Source organism: Cryptomeria japonica, chromosome 6, assembly GCF_030272615.1.
Source record: "Cryptomeria japonica chromosome 6, Sugi_1.0, whole genome shotgun sequence".
NCBI classification, from domain to species: domain Eukaryota; kingdom Viridiplantae; phylum Streptophyta; class Pinopsida; order Cupressales; family Cupressaceae; genus Cryptomeria; species Cryptomeria japonica.
Window position 1 is genome coordinate 399,356,932 of NC_081410.1, and position 17,182 is coordinate 399,374,113.

At 38.4% G+C, this 17,182-nt stretch overlaps 1 protein-coding gene across 1 annotated transcript in view; it reads left to right on the forward strand.

Annotated features, from left to right (window-relative positions):
* LOC131065820 (GRF1-interacting factor 1) overlaps positions 1 to 17,182 on the forward strand; it is a 73,893-nt gene that overhangs the window by 29,745 nt on the left and 26,966 nt on the right. The gene's annotated exons all lie outside the window — the stretch shown is intronic.

Sequence of the window (17,182 nt, forward strand, 5' to 3'; positions counted from 1 at the left end):
GTCAGGGAGCGGTGACTCCAACAGTCACCATCGCTCACCTTCTCCCTCAGCGGCCACGTCCTTTGTATGGACCCGCTCCAACACTCCCCCCCGCGGGTATTAAAGAACAAGCCGAGAGGAGGAAAGAGGGGGGACAACGTGGGGAGGAATAACGGTAGGGAAAGGTGGTAGCAAAGGACACAGGTAAGACACTTGCCCACCATTGTGTATTCTGCAGTAGGGTTTACGTAAATTAGTAGGGTTTACATACATATAGATAGATATTCACTCAATTCATTGGTACATAAATATATGTAGTTATTAATTCAATACGTTTGCATATACATAGATGTACTAAAATACATTTGTATATAAATTGAGATTAATATACTGGGTATTAATATAATACATTAATACATAAAATTTATATATATATATATATATATATATATATGTATGTATATACATATAGGTATACAATGTGTATGAATGAACCTCCATATGCTCAATTAACTAATGAATGAATTACAACTACAAATTCAGAATAAATGGCATCGTTCAATTAAGAGAATAGTAGGAATGGGTTAAGACATTAAAATAATGATAAATGAATCAATTGCATATCCAAGTCCAGTGAGACATGTCGAGAATAGAGCAACAAGGATAGCAGGAACTAGGCCTCTGTTAGGTAGGCCACCCACTGCGGATGACTTAAGGTCTGCCGTCAGTTGGGCCAAGGGGGAGTGTACCGCTCTTGGGCCTGACAAGCGCTACGGGCATCCTATGGCATCTAGTCCTCTTGATCTCATTAGGAACTAAATATGGAATTGACTTATTGATGACAAAGTAACCTTAAGAGAATGTGCTAACTACACTCTAGATCAATCATTCATATCGCAAACAAATGTTGAATTGCATTGTTTATATGTTTTTTTTATAGATTGCGGATTTGGGACATTACAGAACTCCATAGTTGTTTTCAGTGCATATTGTAAGGTATCTTGTACTGTTCACTTGATATACATAGTACTTTCCAAACCGTATGACAACTGCTAAAGTCCATACGATACCCTAAGCATGGAAGTGTCAATTCACATTTTGCATCATATGATGACATTGAACTACTCATGTGTGGTCTCTATCTCATATTGTACATGTTAAGTTGCCCACCATACAACAATCCTCCATGCTTCTCATGCGACATCATGTTGCCCTTTCTGCACGACAATTTGCTCCTCATCACGTACGACTTGTTGTCTCGCCCATACAACACCTCACAAACGTACATCAATACATTAAGCTTCCAACCATACAACACATTTTTGTACCCATATGACTTTCTTGGTATCTAGTACAACAATCAATTCTCTTTGGACAACATTTCTTTCACTTTGTACTACTTTGGTGCTACCTTGTATGGTCTTTTTGTTACGTCATATGATGACAATGTGCTTCAATTGGTATCGTATGAATAGTTTTCCACCTTACGAAGATCTCATGCCTTATCTGTACAGTTACCCTTGGTTGGTCCTATGGGGTCATCTTTTGATTCTTCGATACAACACCTTCTTGGTCGTTCCATACGGCTTAAAAACCTTGTATGGCATCATTGCTACATTGTGTGGATGCCATTCATTTTTGTACGGATCCTCTTGCATCACGTACGACACAATCAGCTACAACAGGACCTTCCTGTATGACAACGACAACACTCTTCCATACGGTTCAACAAATCTCATGTATGGTCCAATAGTTTTCACGTATAGCCTCATTGTGGCATTGTATGGTTTGACTGCATACAACATTCTCAGCCACGACACATTCTTGGTGGATTCTTCATGACATATCCGACTTTATTATGTTACATATGTTGGTTAAACATTGCAAATTTTCTCTTTTCTAGCTTCATCAACATTGTTTGTGGCATCTTAAAACATCAACAAAATGATGTGCGCAATAGAGTTTAGTGTGGTTCTGATAGTCTTAATTTGGTTGGGACACCACAAGGGGTGTGGGGGCATTGCCCCTAGACCCCTGCAAGGGGCGCTGTCCCTTGACCCCGCTGGGTGCATTGCTCCTAGATCCCCATTTGATTTGGTAGGTACACTACAAGATGGAGTTGTACAGTGTAAGTCATTGTCTACACTCTTGTCATTAGTCGTCTCGAATATTACTTTATGTTCCAAACAACAAGTAAACATCAAGTAATATTCGAGAAGACTAATGACAAGAGAAGTCGACAAGCAAACATCAAGTAATATTTGGGAAGACTAATGACAAGAGTGTAGACTTTTATTTTGGGGGGGATGATATAATCAGTATAAAATATCTACTGCTATGTTTGTTAATATATGTTATCTGCCAATGTATTAATTGTTTGTATTAAGTGGGTTGTCACTCTTGGGTAGTTAATGTGTCGGTTGGTCAATTGTTCTATTCCTCTTGGCAACCATTGGGTGCGTTAAATATGTTGTGTACCGCCAAGGAAGGGAGTAGGATAGAGTCGGATCAATTGTAATCTTTGGTTGACCATCTCTGGTCTTCTTCTTTGTAATAATTTCATGTGCTAATAAAGATACATTTTAAGCCGGTGTCTGGTATGCATTGTTATTTGTGGTATTTGTTGTCATTTTATGACACCGTTGGTCCATCAGTGAGAACCGATCAGAGATATGTTCCATGGACCAGCGCTGCCCCAGTTGAATCAAGGAGAAAGCAATGGAATTATGAGGTGTGAAGTGTTGTCTTGTCGAAACTCCGGAACCTCGAGGTTCCGAAGTTCCTTCCTTAGCCTCTTCTTCTCTTCCTCGGAACTCCAAAACCTTGAGGTTCCGAAGTTCCTAAGTTCTCAACCTCGGAACTCCGGAATCCCGAAGTTCCGAAATCCTAAGCCTAAGTCTTCCCAACTTCGGGTACCCGTGTTTCTGGAGTCTTCTGTCTTCCTTCCGTCTTGCAACACTTCCAGATGGCGTGATCAACACTCAAGGCTCGTAATGCTCCAACAACTCTTGCGACCAGTTTTCTATATAAAGGCTGTCATGCCTCATTGTAAAGGGTTCTCTCCCTATTGGCTTGAGCTATTCTATGCTCTTTCGCTTCTCTTAAAGACTTGTATTTATCTTGCATTTCTGCAACTGCAAGTTTTGCCATTGGCCTTATAATGAATTGAAATCATCATTCTTGCCTTACTTCAACTTATGTATGTTGTGTATGTGTTCTTACCTTCATTGTAAGTGTATGTTTGTGGCTTTCTTTCACATATATGTTGTGTTAACCTGTTTCTGGGTGTGACTTGTGGGAAGCCTTCTCCCCTCTTGGCATTCAACAAGTCCTAACTTCCATATGTGCGTTAAGGTCATTCATGCAACTGAAGTTTGTTCATCTCCTGGGTATTTCAGTTGATTCTTTGTTCCATTTCGGGTGGGGAGAGAAACATCTCTTATCTTGGTGCATCACCTCCTTTCATTTTTAGCATTTCTCTCTTCCCTTTTACTCTGCAAGTTGTTAGGATAGGTTTAGAAGTAAGATTTGGAGTGTTGAGTTGGTTCAACACCCGCGCTTGGATTGAGAAGGAAGTCGGCCTTCTCCGGAGATTCAACCCCTTGTGCAAGGTCCCACACTTCGGGGTTGTTTCCATGTTTCACAAGGTTGCTGAGTTGATAGCTCAGTAAGGGTGCAAGCTTTTGTGATAACAGTTTTTGGCACGCTCGGTGGGACAAGTTCTTTGTCAAGCTGAAGATTGGTGCGTTCTTCAGTACACTTAGCCTTCAAGAGGCACATTTCAAGCACCTGGCGTCTCTGTGGTTCAATCAAATTGGTGACATTGCTGGTATGTGTCCAGCTCTCTGGTTAGAGCAGATCTGTTACTCTTATTTGCAACATCTATTAAATAGGCTTTGGCCTTCTCTATGCTACTGTCATGGAAGGATATTATGAGCAACGCCCTTTTCCCCTTCCATTTCATGAATATGCAAGTTATTATTTGCCTCCTTGCCAACAACATCAAACTAGGACTGCTCCTAGTTTTGACTCAAGTAGCTCCACTTCAATAGCAGGTGGGTACTTTCCTAGTGCTTACCACCCACTCACCCCTGCTCAACCTTCTTGGCATCTATCATATGTTTATCAACAACCCCAAGATGCCTCTTTTGCTCCCATTCAACATCCACATCCTCCCAACCAACATCAAAATGTGAAAAGTTTAGAAGACCCGAGCATCAGAAGTATGATGCAAAGCTTCTAGGAGCAACTCGAGGCCATCGACCTGGAGCAAGGGAGCTACCTACAACAGGCTCAACTTTCTCGTCAAGCCCAACTCTAGCAATAACATGAGGAGGCACAGAAACAATGATATGAGCAGTTCCTCGCAGAGCAGGTTGCTGTCCATGAGGAACAAATTTGACAATTAGCAGCTCGAGAGAGGCGGCTCATGCAGGAAGAAAGGTCTGCCCCTAAGGTGCCCATGTTTGAAATTCCAAGCTTCAAACAAGGGGCACCCTCTAAGCCTTCGATTGAGCCTCCAAGATTCGACATCCCAAAATTTAGAGGCTCCCAATCCACTATTTCACAAAGGCGCCCACCTCAGGGGTCTTCTCCTATGCAAGAAATTCAAACGCCTCAGCTTCCCTTGCAAAATTGTTTACCCACTCAGCCCTCTTGTCCTGATACTATTTCGCTCTTCAAGGGCGAGCTTGTCATATGGAGAGCTGATTGCGCCAGTAAGCGGGGGAAGATGTTGCCTGCCATTTGTGAGCTCTCACATGCTTGCAAGGATGAAACGTCAGGCTTGTTGCACAAGGTGATTGAGGATAATCACTCTTAGGGAACCTCTCTCCCTGCGAAAAGTGGCAGCGAAGGAGAGGATTCATTCCTCTTATTTGCTGAGCTTCCTTTCTTGTTTAAGAATGAGGAAGAGGACATGCCCACGGTTGATGAGGTCTTGAATCATCAACAGATGGAAGTCAAGGATGATGGGGAGCTGCAACATGAGCATGAGACTGAGCTGGAAGTGGCAAAGCATGGGCACAATTTTTTCCTCGAGGATGAAACAGTTGACATGCATAGGGGTGTCTTTCAACCTATGCATAACATCACAATAGAACCTACGTTCCAATGGGAGGAGCTTCATACTTCTCCCAATAATCATCAGGATTGCTGTGATGTGGGGGCGTTTCCTAGCACGAAGCGAAGCATGGAGGAGATTGATGAAGATCAATTCTGGGATGAGTTGGAAGTTTTTTGCTCATCCATCCACACCCGATCATTGTCTCCTCAACTGGAAGAGTGCCATGAGCAACAACAACAAGAGATTCCCACTTCATTAGATGAGTCATCAATTCCAACCCTTGCCAGCTAGCAAGATATCAAGGCAGTTGAGCAAGATAGCGAGTTCAATGTTTTTTGCTTGAACTTAGAATTTTCAGGAGGGTGTCTAATCAGGCATCTGGCACAAATTGAGCTCTGTAGGTCGTCCCATGTCATGCTTACCTCTAAGCATGAATTTGAGCATCAAGGAGAGCAAGTTCTTTTCACCCATCCACCCGAGGAGGACAACATTCAAACATGGGTGAACTTCATTGTTCTCAAGCTTTGGGAGGTATTCCAACAACATGTCGGGTGCCTATCATTTTTCTTTTCCTGGTTGGTTGTCCACAAATATGAAGAGCATCAGAAGCTGGTTAGGAAAGGCAACTATTTTGATAAGCTAGTCAATGGCTTTGTTTAATTTCCTTTCCATATAAAGCAATGTAAATAGTAGACTAGAAGTTGTTTTGCTTTCATAAGTGCTTGTGCACCTGCCGCATTCTCCTTAAGAGGGTGTGCGCTCTAGTTTCCAGTTTCCCTCCGAGTGATGGCGCACACGTGTTTTGGGTCTTTTCAATGACTTAGTGCCCAATGGATGCTCAAGGCTTCTGGACTATATGCTTAGCAGGCAAGCATCCCGTAGAGGTCACCAAAAATGTTGTCATTTTATCACACCCTTGGTCCATCAGTGAGAACCGATCAGAGATATGTTCCATGGACCAGCGCCGCCCCAGTTGGATCAAGGAGAAAGCAATGGAATTATGAGGTGTGAAGTGTTGTCTTGCTGGAACTCCGAAACTCTGAGGTTCCGAAGTTCCTTCCTTAGCCTCTTCTTCTCTTCCTCGGAACTCTGGAACCCCGAGGTTCCGAAGTTCCATCCTTAGCCTCTTCTTCTCTTCCTCGGAACTCCGTAACCCCAAGGTTTTGAAGTTCCTAAGTCCTCAACTCTCGAACTCCAGAATCCCGAAGTTCCGAAATCCTAAGCCTAAGTCTTCCCAACTTCGGGAACTCGTGTTTCCGAAGTCTTCCGTCTTCCTTCCGGCTTGCAACACTTCCAGATGGTGTGATCAACACTCAAGGCTCTTAATTCTCCAACAACTCTTGCGACTAGTTTTCTATATAAAGGCTGTCATGCCTCATTGTAAAGGGTTCTCTCCCTGCTAGCTTGAGCTATTCTATGCTCTTTCACTTCTCTTAAAGACTTGTATTTATCTTGCATTTCTGCAACTGCAAGTTTGGCCATTGGCATTATAATGAATTGAAATCATCATTCTTGCCTTACTTCAACTTATGTATGTTGTGTATGTGTTCTTACCTTCATTGTAAGTGTATGTTTGTGGCTTTCTTTCACATATATGCTGTGTTAACCTGTTTCTGGGTGTGACTTGTGGGAAGCCTTCTCCCCTCTTTACATTCAACAAGTCCTAACTTCCATATGTGCGTTAAGGTCATTCATGCAACTGAAGTTTGTGCATCTCTTGGGTATTTCAGTTGATTCTTTGTGCCATTTCGGGTGGGGAGAGAAACATCTCTTATCTTGGTGCATCACCTCCTTTCATTTTTAGCATTTCTCTCTTCCCTTTTACTCTGCAAGCTGTTAGGATAGGTTTAGAAGTAAGATTTGGAGTGTTGAGTTGGTTCAACACCTGCGCTTGGATTGAGAAGGAAGTCGGCCTTCTCCGGAGATTCAACCCCTTGCGCAAGGTCCCACACTTCGGGGTTGTTTCCATGTTTCATAAGGTTGCTGAGTTGATAGCTCAACAAGGGTGCAAGCTTTTGTGATAACAGTATTATTTCCTGGTATGCATTGTTATTTCCTGCATTTAATTTATCAGATAAGTTTCCTCATGTATTTGTTGTACGCAACATGATTTTTTGTTTTGGTAGTGAATAATTGAAAAATCCATTTGATTGGTACAAATCATGTGCTCTGATATGTGAATTGCAAATTCATTATGGGTTAAGATATGTTGGAGATAGAGAGTTCATGTTGCATGGCTTTGTGGATTTAAATTGGGCTGGTGATGCTAGATGTAGGAAGAACACTTCAGATTTTGGTTTTTGCTTGAGGTCAGGTCTGATAACCTGCTTCAGAAGCGTTCAAGTGAGCATTAGCTGCATTGAATTCAGTTGAGCTAGAATACATAGCAGTGTCTTCAACTAGTTTTGAGATTGTATAGCTCTGCAAATCGATAGCATAAATTATTGATTGGATGTTGGAGCAGACAATATTGAACCATGACGATTGGAGTTGCACAAGCTTTCTAGGAATTCAATGTTTCATGATTGCTCCAAGCATATAAACATTCAATACATTATTTAGAAGGGAGCAACATTTTTAAGTGTCTCCTTAGATTCAAAGGTTGTAGATATTTCGACATTGCCCTTGCTAAAAGGGAAGTTTGAAATATTGCGGGAGAGACTAGGTTTGATGGAGTACACCTTCCTTTCAAAGGGAGTATTAATTTTCTGAATGTGTTGCTGGGCTGCTTTCTTCCTTAAGAAGGGTACAAAAATCAGCACCTTTTTATTTTTATTTTTTTTATTTCCTTAGTTAACCACAGGTCTTCTATTTAGCATGAAAACACTTTTCATGGTTAGAGGGATTCTAAAGATTAGCTGCTTTTCTGAATTTTAGAACAAGGCACTTTGTGCCTTTTGCTTTATTTATGTTCAACTTTAGTCTTTTTAGGACAAAGCTTCTTTTCCTAAACTTGTTGCTCCATTGAGATGGGTGTTTGTAAAACCTAAAAGCTTCTCTTATTCTATTATAAAGACCTAAGGTGTGTAATTGATAGCAGAGAAAAGAGAGCAGTTTTGAATGTACTGTAATTTGTTTCAATTTAATTGAAGATAGATTATTGAGTATGTGCTGTTCATCTTTTCAGCATTGTGTGTTGGAAGGTTATTGTATCAAGTCTTTGGTTTTGATTGTAAGTCTTGGGTTACAATTAAATTTCTGAGTGCAGTATTTGTTTATCATAGCTTGCAAATTTAACGGATGTTCTGAATCATTTGTATTGGATCTTCCTTGTTTGGGGTCCTTATTGTTGTTAGTTTTGTGAGTTCAATAATTAGATTTTAGGGTTTGGTAGTAGGACTGTTTTTGGGGGGTCAACTTGGAGGTGCAACAATGATGCAGGAGCATTCGGGTCCATAGGTAATCCAGCATCACCAAAAATATTTGCTTGTTTGTTTTTAGTTTTTTTTTTGGTGTTTTCTGTTGCTTGTGGCTTCATGTCAACTTACATCTTGAATAGTGCTACAGGAAGGTTGGTGGTGAGAAAGAGGATTTTAGACTTGACTTCGGCTATATGCCTCCTTCATGTTGTTTCAAGTCTAATTATGCTGCTACAAGTCAGTTTCAGGTGTTTATAAGTTGCTATAGTAAGGTAACATGAGGACTCTGTATATACAGCTATAGGAGGACTGTGGTTTTAGCTACAAGGACTGCCTGTTTTCTGCTGCAGTACCTCTCTTTTGTTGCTACCTGGATTTTGGATTTTCTTTTTATAGGAGCTATCTATTGGTCCACTATAGGGTTTGTATATTTTGTTGTTACAGGCCCTTTGTTATTAGCTACAGGAAGATAGTGCATTTTTCTGCTATAGAACTTGCATACTATCTGTTATACCTTTTAAGTGTTATGCCTAGAGATTAAGCTACTAAAGTTCTATTTTGTGTTAAAAGGGTTACAATAGGAATGACTATAAAGCTTTTAACTTTTAAATCATACTGCTATATGTACAAAGAATAGGGTTTTATATGATGCTGCAAGAGCTGTATATGATGCTGCAGGAATTAAGTGTGTTGTATATTAAAATACTTAGGTGAAAATACTTGTATATCATAGCTTCAACACAAATAGTGATGCATTAAGAGTTGGTCCAAATATTAAAATTGAGTCAGATAGATAATATTCTAGCTGGGCAATTTTCTGGTTAAACGGTAAAATTATTTATATTGCTTATTTTATCTTAAGTAAGTAGAGCTCTTGATCAGCAGATTTTAGAGAGCAGCGTAGAGAGGATCTTAATACAGAAATCTTTTATAAATAAATAAATACATAAAGAAAATCCATTTTTTAAAATTGTGAAATGGAGTATCCATGTTGATTATGGGTCATGAAAAAATGAAGGCCTTGTAGCTGGGTTCTGTAATTTAAGCATCCTTTCATTGATATCTCTTTTGGTGGCCAGATTAGAAAACATGCGAGGAAAGAGAAAAGTGACAGACTGGGAGTGTATGTACATTATATACTCTAATCTTTCTAGAACTATACAAGTAACAAGCAATCTTTGCTTCTAAAGTCTTTGACAAATTCATTCTTGAGTGCTTCCTCAGGCAAAGACAGTTCTTTGGTGAAGGTTAGAATACATTTGTAGGATTTTCTTTAGGTATTGTACCTCATGCCTTCTGTTGTGTGCTCTTGTTAGTCCAGTGATGCACAAATAAGTTACATGTGTAACACTTTTTTCTTGTGTATATGGTGGCAAAGAAAATATCTTTTCAAAACATACATAGAAGGGAATATGGATTAAACAACTTATATCAAGATACACATGCAAATAATAGGGACTATAGATTTAGATTAAGACAGATATGCTGATAGGGTTCGCTACTTGTGACTCGACCAGCAATAGTTGCATTTTTTGTACATTTTTTTGAAGAAAATTCTTGCTTTGTCCAATCGCTCCTGAACATCTGTTGTAGATTGAATACCTGTCTGGTGGTCCAGATAGTTTAAATTTTTCCACGGGTGGATAGAAAGCATTGAATAATATTTTAGACTTTACTCTGGTTTTGAAGGACCTGGGACATTATTCTTTTCAGCATTTGTCTCTGTTGCTATTTGATCCAGCTTTCCATTAAATGTTATTACTTATTTATTAAACTTTGTTATTGCTAGCAGTCAATTATAATGCTGAATGGAATGGAAGTTCCTGTTGACAATTTTGAGCTGTTCCTTGTCTATAGTCTTTTGTTCATGTTACCATACTGACGTTTGCTCCTAGAATGGTGGCATATCTATTATCTATCTTGAGAAGTGCATTCTTTCTGGGGAGATCTTTTAATTTTTTTTGAGTGAAGTCCATTGCCTCAAAAGGAAACCAATCTGTTCTCCATAATAAATAATGGTATAAAAAGGCTAGTATAATTGTGAAGGTTTTTGTAAAGAAAATTTACATCATTTCTTAACAGTTTTCTTTAGAAGTTTGTGTGTAGACTGAGCCTTGTGGTTGATATGTATACGTCAGCCAATCTTCTGCCCTTGCTATTCTTATGACTCATATAGTGGCATAAGAATATCTGAATATTCAGTGACTGTAATTCGTCATTCCTGTGTTCTGGCATTCCAGTGTCACTAAGATTAGAATTGTGTAAATTTATTTTTTGAAAACATGTCTCAGGTGCCTAAACAATTTGGAAGTAGAGAGAATGGTTTGATTTGAATTTCTTTTATATCTTAAAGATAGATTCTTGTGGTTGCCTCGATAAATTTTTCTTAGGTTAAAAAATGAATTGTCTTACTCTTCCTAACTTTTACGTGATGTGTAGAGAATGTTGAGGTATATATAAAAGAAACAGTAGAGGAGAAGCTTTGCATTATGAAATTTTTGTTAAAAGTCTTTGTTTCGTTGGAAGTTGTAGTAGTTGTTAAAGTAAAATATTTCGCTTGAAAATGCTATGTTCATTGTGCTTACTTAGGTCTTTAAATCATTCTTGTTTTCTGTGAACTAGTTTTAATAGACAGCAGTTTTCTTCTAGATTGTTACTTGCTCATGGTGTGGTACTCTTCCGTCAATACCCAAATAACAATATTACACAGAAGGGGCAGCTTGTACTTCATCAATGACATCTGGATGGCACAGTATGTTCTAACTTCACTTTCTTTCTACTTGAGCAGAATGATCGTACAAGTTTTTATAGAACCCTTTGTCTTCTGTTCAAGTTTTCATTATTTACCTAGATCCAATCCTGTATTGGCCAATTCCCAAAACACATCAACATGGCATAAAAGTGAACATTCTCAGAGATGTCATTGGGTTGTGCAACATTCCAAATCATCCTATCAGCATGGAGTTGAGAGGATCTCAAAGCAATAAAAAGACAATATCGTATTTGACGTGGGAATGCTTTTGTGGTCATATATGAATTGGTGAACAGGAAAAAACATGAACCAAATGATTGTTAAGTTTTCTAACCAGGAGAATACCCTAACAATGGACAAGGGGTTCGAAGTTGAAAGACATCAATGGTTGCAATGAAGTCAGCTTTCTGGAAAGAAAAAAGCGGGCTGACATCTGGAAGCAATTTGGCAGTTGAAATGAACTTAAAGTGTACCTTCGTTCAATCAATGATCTCCATATATAAGATAAATCTCAATTGCCTGAAACAATCTGGTCGTACATTGATAAAATCGACTTATCAGACATGTCTTTCCTCTTGAACTGTTGTCATTCCATGTGGATTATCGGTTGTGGCAGCAATAACTTTATGCCAACAGCTAATATGGATTTTTGAGCATGCATATGAGAATTTGGGAATGATTGAGATTTTCCATGTTAATCTGGGTATGAATATAAATATGCCCTCTATGCTATATTGCCAGCATCATCTTACCCCTACTTTAAGTGCATCATCACACCATTGGAAATCAACTTTATGAAGTCATATGTATTAATGGTAATAAATCTTTAAGAGGTTTCAGACTTAACACCACCTTCTGGAGCCTAAAAACCAAGGAGAAAATGAGGAATTCGAGAAATCATCGGTTATTTGAGAAATCTATAATGACTAATCTCCCTTGCTAATTTCAAGCGCTTGAGAACAAACCATCAAGTTTTGAGAACACACAAAAGGCAAAGGAGGGGCACTGAGCAAATGGCCTCCAACACCAAGGATTCTGCAATGCAGGGGCTCTCACGATAATTCTTAATGAAGAGTCACTCTTTGCCTGGTTGCTGAAGCTGGTTTGAATGCTAACAGCAATTAGTCTGATCATGATCTTACAAAAGGTAAGTAGCCTATTTGGTAACCCTGTAACTCCTAGAAAGGTTTCTTCTATCGCTGGGCTTTTAACCAGATGTAGTTAACCCTCTTCTGTACCTTCTCCAACCAAAACTTCTCCCAGCATCACCATTTCTTTGTTTGTAGATAACAGCGCCACCCAATACCATCCAACACTTGTTAGGTTTGGATGTGTTGGTGTACGTTTTATCATATACCGAACATTAGAATAAAATACCCAAGGATACTCTATCCTCTCTTGAAAAACCACCACATATGCTAAGGTTGCAAGAAGACTATATGGTGATTCCAAGGTTTCTTTGGTCAGGTCTTGACGTGTGGATAAGCTCAATGGGCGTTGTGATATGCTGGTAATACACAAAGGGACTTACGCTTGGCTCGTTCAATTCACAATGGAGGTTTATCGTTTGTGGGTTTTGGATTGTGGACTTCAAGAAAACTGAAAAGGAGATATGGTTTAGAAATTCTAATCTATTCCTAAGAATTCAGGAGACAGTAAAGACTGGGTGAAAATAATAACAACACTTTGTTTCACCACACTGAGGACAACTACACAAAGCATGTGCAATCTTCTAAGGTTGTGCTCAAGATTTTCACACTTACGAATAACACCAACAATTGAACAATATTACTCAAAGTAGAAGTTAAGCATCCACATCAAAAGCTCAGGCTAACTTTACATATTGAATGAAAATCATCCATCCAACAAAAGTATGAGCAAAAAGTTTCACCAATCTAAACTATCAAATCCTTCATTCTTCTAACATACATGAAAAAAAATCTAAACTATGATGAGGGATAAGAACCATGCCAACTCCAAAATAAAAGAGGTAATCACCATCAATTCGAACAATGCATTACTTATTACTTTGGCAATTGTATGCAACAATTGCTTATCTCAACATGTTTTGCAACATGCTCCCATGATTTACAAATGAGGGGGTGAGTTCAATTTATAGGCTCCCCAATTACAATTAAATGGTCAGGATTGATTTCTAATCAATAATTGAGATTAAAACAACCTAACCCTAATTAGGGTTTCCCAAAATAGATCAAATATCCGTTGGATGAGAGACAAGTGGCACAAGATGCTATCTTTTAGGATTGCACCCCCTTCTTCTGCTGAGAGGTAGTGTGTTCAATGAACCTGGACATGTTGACTTGAATTCCCCAATTTGTGTCGAAAAATTTGCCGAAGTATGGAAATTTGTCTGGAACTCATCTTGTTGCCAATTTATGTTGCACGTGGGAGCTTGTCTTTGACTCTTCAGAAATGAAATCCTTAAGAAATTTGGAATTTCTTTCCATACTTTCGCCGAGTCTGGAGACTTTTCTTTCTTGATGCCTAGAGACTCTTTCAGGTGCCTTGAATTTGGAGAAGAATTTGATTCATCTCCTCTTTATTTTCTTCTTTGTTATTCTTCTTTCTTCCAACATTCAGTCAAAATTTGATTCTTTTGGTTGTGCAAAATTCCACACTTAGCCATTTTTCATGTATCAAACCTTTATCCACCCGTTCGTTTGATTGACCCTTGATTTCATGTGCTTGTCAAATTTATTTTCCTGCTCGATTGTTGGTCTGATTTCATGTGAATTTGTCAAAATTAGTCTTTCCTCATAGCGTGCCGGCTTGACGGTCTTCTTGTCTTATGGATCAAATTTGAGGTCCTTGATCCGACATCTTCACATATTTCATTTATGCCTTGGACAAATTCGTGTCTGAGTTTGATCAACTTGCTTGGACAATTTTCAGTCCTGTCTTATGTCCTTATCGTGAAGGTGCCAATTTATTTTTCTCCCTCTTAGGTTGTCTTAAACCAGGAACTTGAATGTGTCTGACATATTAAGGTTTGTGTCTTGGAACAAATTTATGTCAGTCTTTATGTCTTGGCATGCTTCATGTCAATTGGCTTGTCCTCGGACTTGGAATATTCTTGGACAATCATCCTTCACTTTTTATGGATCGGAAAAGTTCGGACAGTCACATGTCCTCTTGTCCTTGGCACATTTCGGAATTATAATCAGACAATTTGTCTTTCTCTTTGTAATATCATCTTGGCAGGTTTCGGAAGTATGATCGGACAAATTGTCTTCCAATTTGTCAGGCCATCTTGTTCTTGGAAAGAAAAATTTCATGCTTTGGATTGTTTGGCATGCCCGAAGGCTTTCCTCTTGGTAGGGCGAAGTTCACATATCCTTGGACAATTTTTTATTTGCTCAAATTTTGTGCTTAGTTTTTTTGGACAGAATCTTTGGACATGTCTTATTCCTCAGCAAATTTTGGATGACTTTCTTCCTTGGATATGAAAGGGTGGGCTTTCCACATCTTTGGACAGATTTTGGTTGATGCTTCACTTCAAACTTGGAAGGTTATCACATGTATATCGGATATAAACAATCTTCCTCTTCCAAGGAGGGTTTGGAAATGATTAAAACTTCCTTGTTGACCATGATAGCAGCAGTTTGACAATGTGAATTTAGATTACTTTCTTTTTTGATAGGGCAGAATTTATTTTTCCTTGGGCAAGTCCACTTTCAATTTGCTGTCTTGGACGATCTTGGATGAATTTTATTTTTTGGTAGATTTGAAAGATTTCTGAGAAATCTATGTGCAGATTTGAATTCTTTTCCCAAGGTAGATTCAAGGATGATCAATGGTGAACTCAGAATTTTATCAGCAAACCTTGGTGATGGCGAACTTGAACCTTTTGAATGTCCCTTTCAAACCCTTGGACCTGCTTTATTCTTCCTTTTGGAGATGTTCAAGGTAGAATTTTCTCCTTCAAACTGTTATCAATGGCGAATTTAAGGAGAATATCGAACTTATTTTATCCAAACCCTTGATTTGGCTTTATTTCTCATCCAAATTCTTCTGAAAATTTGATAATCTAGTTGGATTTTGGAGTTGCTTCCTCTAAAGAATTTGAATTTTTTTTCTTCAAACCCTTGAATTTATTTTACTTCTGCAAAGGTAATCTGATAATATGATCAGATTTTGGCATGAATCTAATAATCTTTATGCCTGAGAGTTGTTCACTTTGATTTCCAAACCTGTAGACATGGCAGATTTTGAAGTTGGATAATCTGATCATGCATTGAAGCTACTAGCTTCTCTCAGCCTTGGCGAATTTTGACAGAGTTTTGATGCTTCCTTCTTTGCTATACAAACATCTTCTTGGCAAACAAAGTATTAATGAATGGGCAGCATGTCTTTATAGCTTCTTAGCAATTTCTAGAAGCTGTGTTTTATTCTATCTTTAGAAAATTGAAACCCTTTGCCTTCTTCTAGAAGGAAGCTTGGAAGATTCTCAAAAATTAGAAAGTTTTATTGTTTTATCCTTCCTTTAAGAAGTTGGAATTTATCCTTAGAAGCTTCCATCATGTTTAAGAAAGTTTTATTTGTTTTAAATCTCCTTCTAGAAATTCGAATTTGAGGAAGGCATGCCACAATTTTTTTTTTTTGATTTTTAAAATTTTTTTTTAAAATTATATATTATCATGTGACTTTAATTGCCAAGTCATCTTACTTGCCATTTTTAATTCTCTTGGAATGCCATATCATCTTTTATTGCCAACTAGGAAATTTATATTATTTTTATTCTATGCCATCTTCAAGTGGGCCGTACATTCTTTCTCAAGCTTTGGCGAATTTTGCACATCTTCCTTATGCCATGTTTTTAAAGTGGACATGGAAAGAATTTCTAGCTTGGACATGAGGTGCACTTTAAAAATTGTCAGACATTTTTGGTGCATGAATAAGCTTAACCTTAGGCAGGAGTTAAGTAACCCTTGCCATGAGTTAGTTAACCCTCGGTAGGAGTTTAATATTTGTCGGACAATTTTTCTTGGACAATTTTTAAATTGATCCTGCTCAAATTTCGTCCACATTTTAACTGATCGTCTGCCATTCTACCCTTGAACCTTGTTGAACTAGTCTGCCATTTCTATTTCTTCAACCTGGACGAAATTTTCGATGTGCCATTCCACTTGCCTTCTTTTGACTTGGTCAACAGTGTTCATGCCATGTTCATACCTTGCTGGTTCATCTGGACAAAAACCTTAATTTGGATTTCCATTTTTCTTTTTGCACTTGGAGACATCAATTTTGAAATCTGAGAACATGGGTAGGAATAATTCGGCATGGGGATCAAAACCCTAATCTCAGAAAAAAGCAAAATTTTCAAACACTTTCTTTTTACACTGGAAGCAAAATTTTTCGAATCTAAAGACATGGGTAGGATCAGAATGACCTAAAGAACAAAACCCTAATCTCAGAAATTTTTTTTTTTTTTGAAGTCCTGCTTTTTATATCTAGAGGCAAGATTTTCAAATTCCGACAAAATGGGTAGTAATAAAATAGCTTAAAGAACAAAAACCAGATGCCAGTTTTAAAAAAGCAGAAAAAAACAAAAAAAAACAAAAATTTCTAAAAATAGTAGGTTGTCAGAAATGACTCAAAGCAATTGCGATTTTCGTCCTTCAGACCTTCTAAACACTTTGGCAGCGTTCAAATTCAATTCTGAGCATAAATTTTCAATCTAGCCCAGAATGAATTCTCAAAAACTCTAACTCCTCATTGTAAAAAGACTGGTAGCAGATGCGATGCCAAAACAAAACCCTAAAAAGCAAAAAAAAAAATAGGGTGTCCCCATTTGCAATGGGGCGATGTGTGAAATAGGTCACAACAAGAGGTTAGGTAATGCTTATTGAAAAATCAACAACCCTTGAAGATAGTGTCTTTACTGCTCCCAGTCTTGCTGAAGACAGTGCATCGCATTCCACAAGGAAATCTACAAGACTACAACCAAAGAGTCCACTGTCCGTATAGTTTTGGCCAATTTTAATGACTCTCAATGGCATCCTCAAA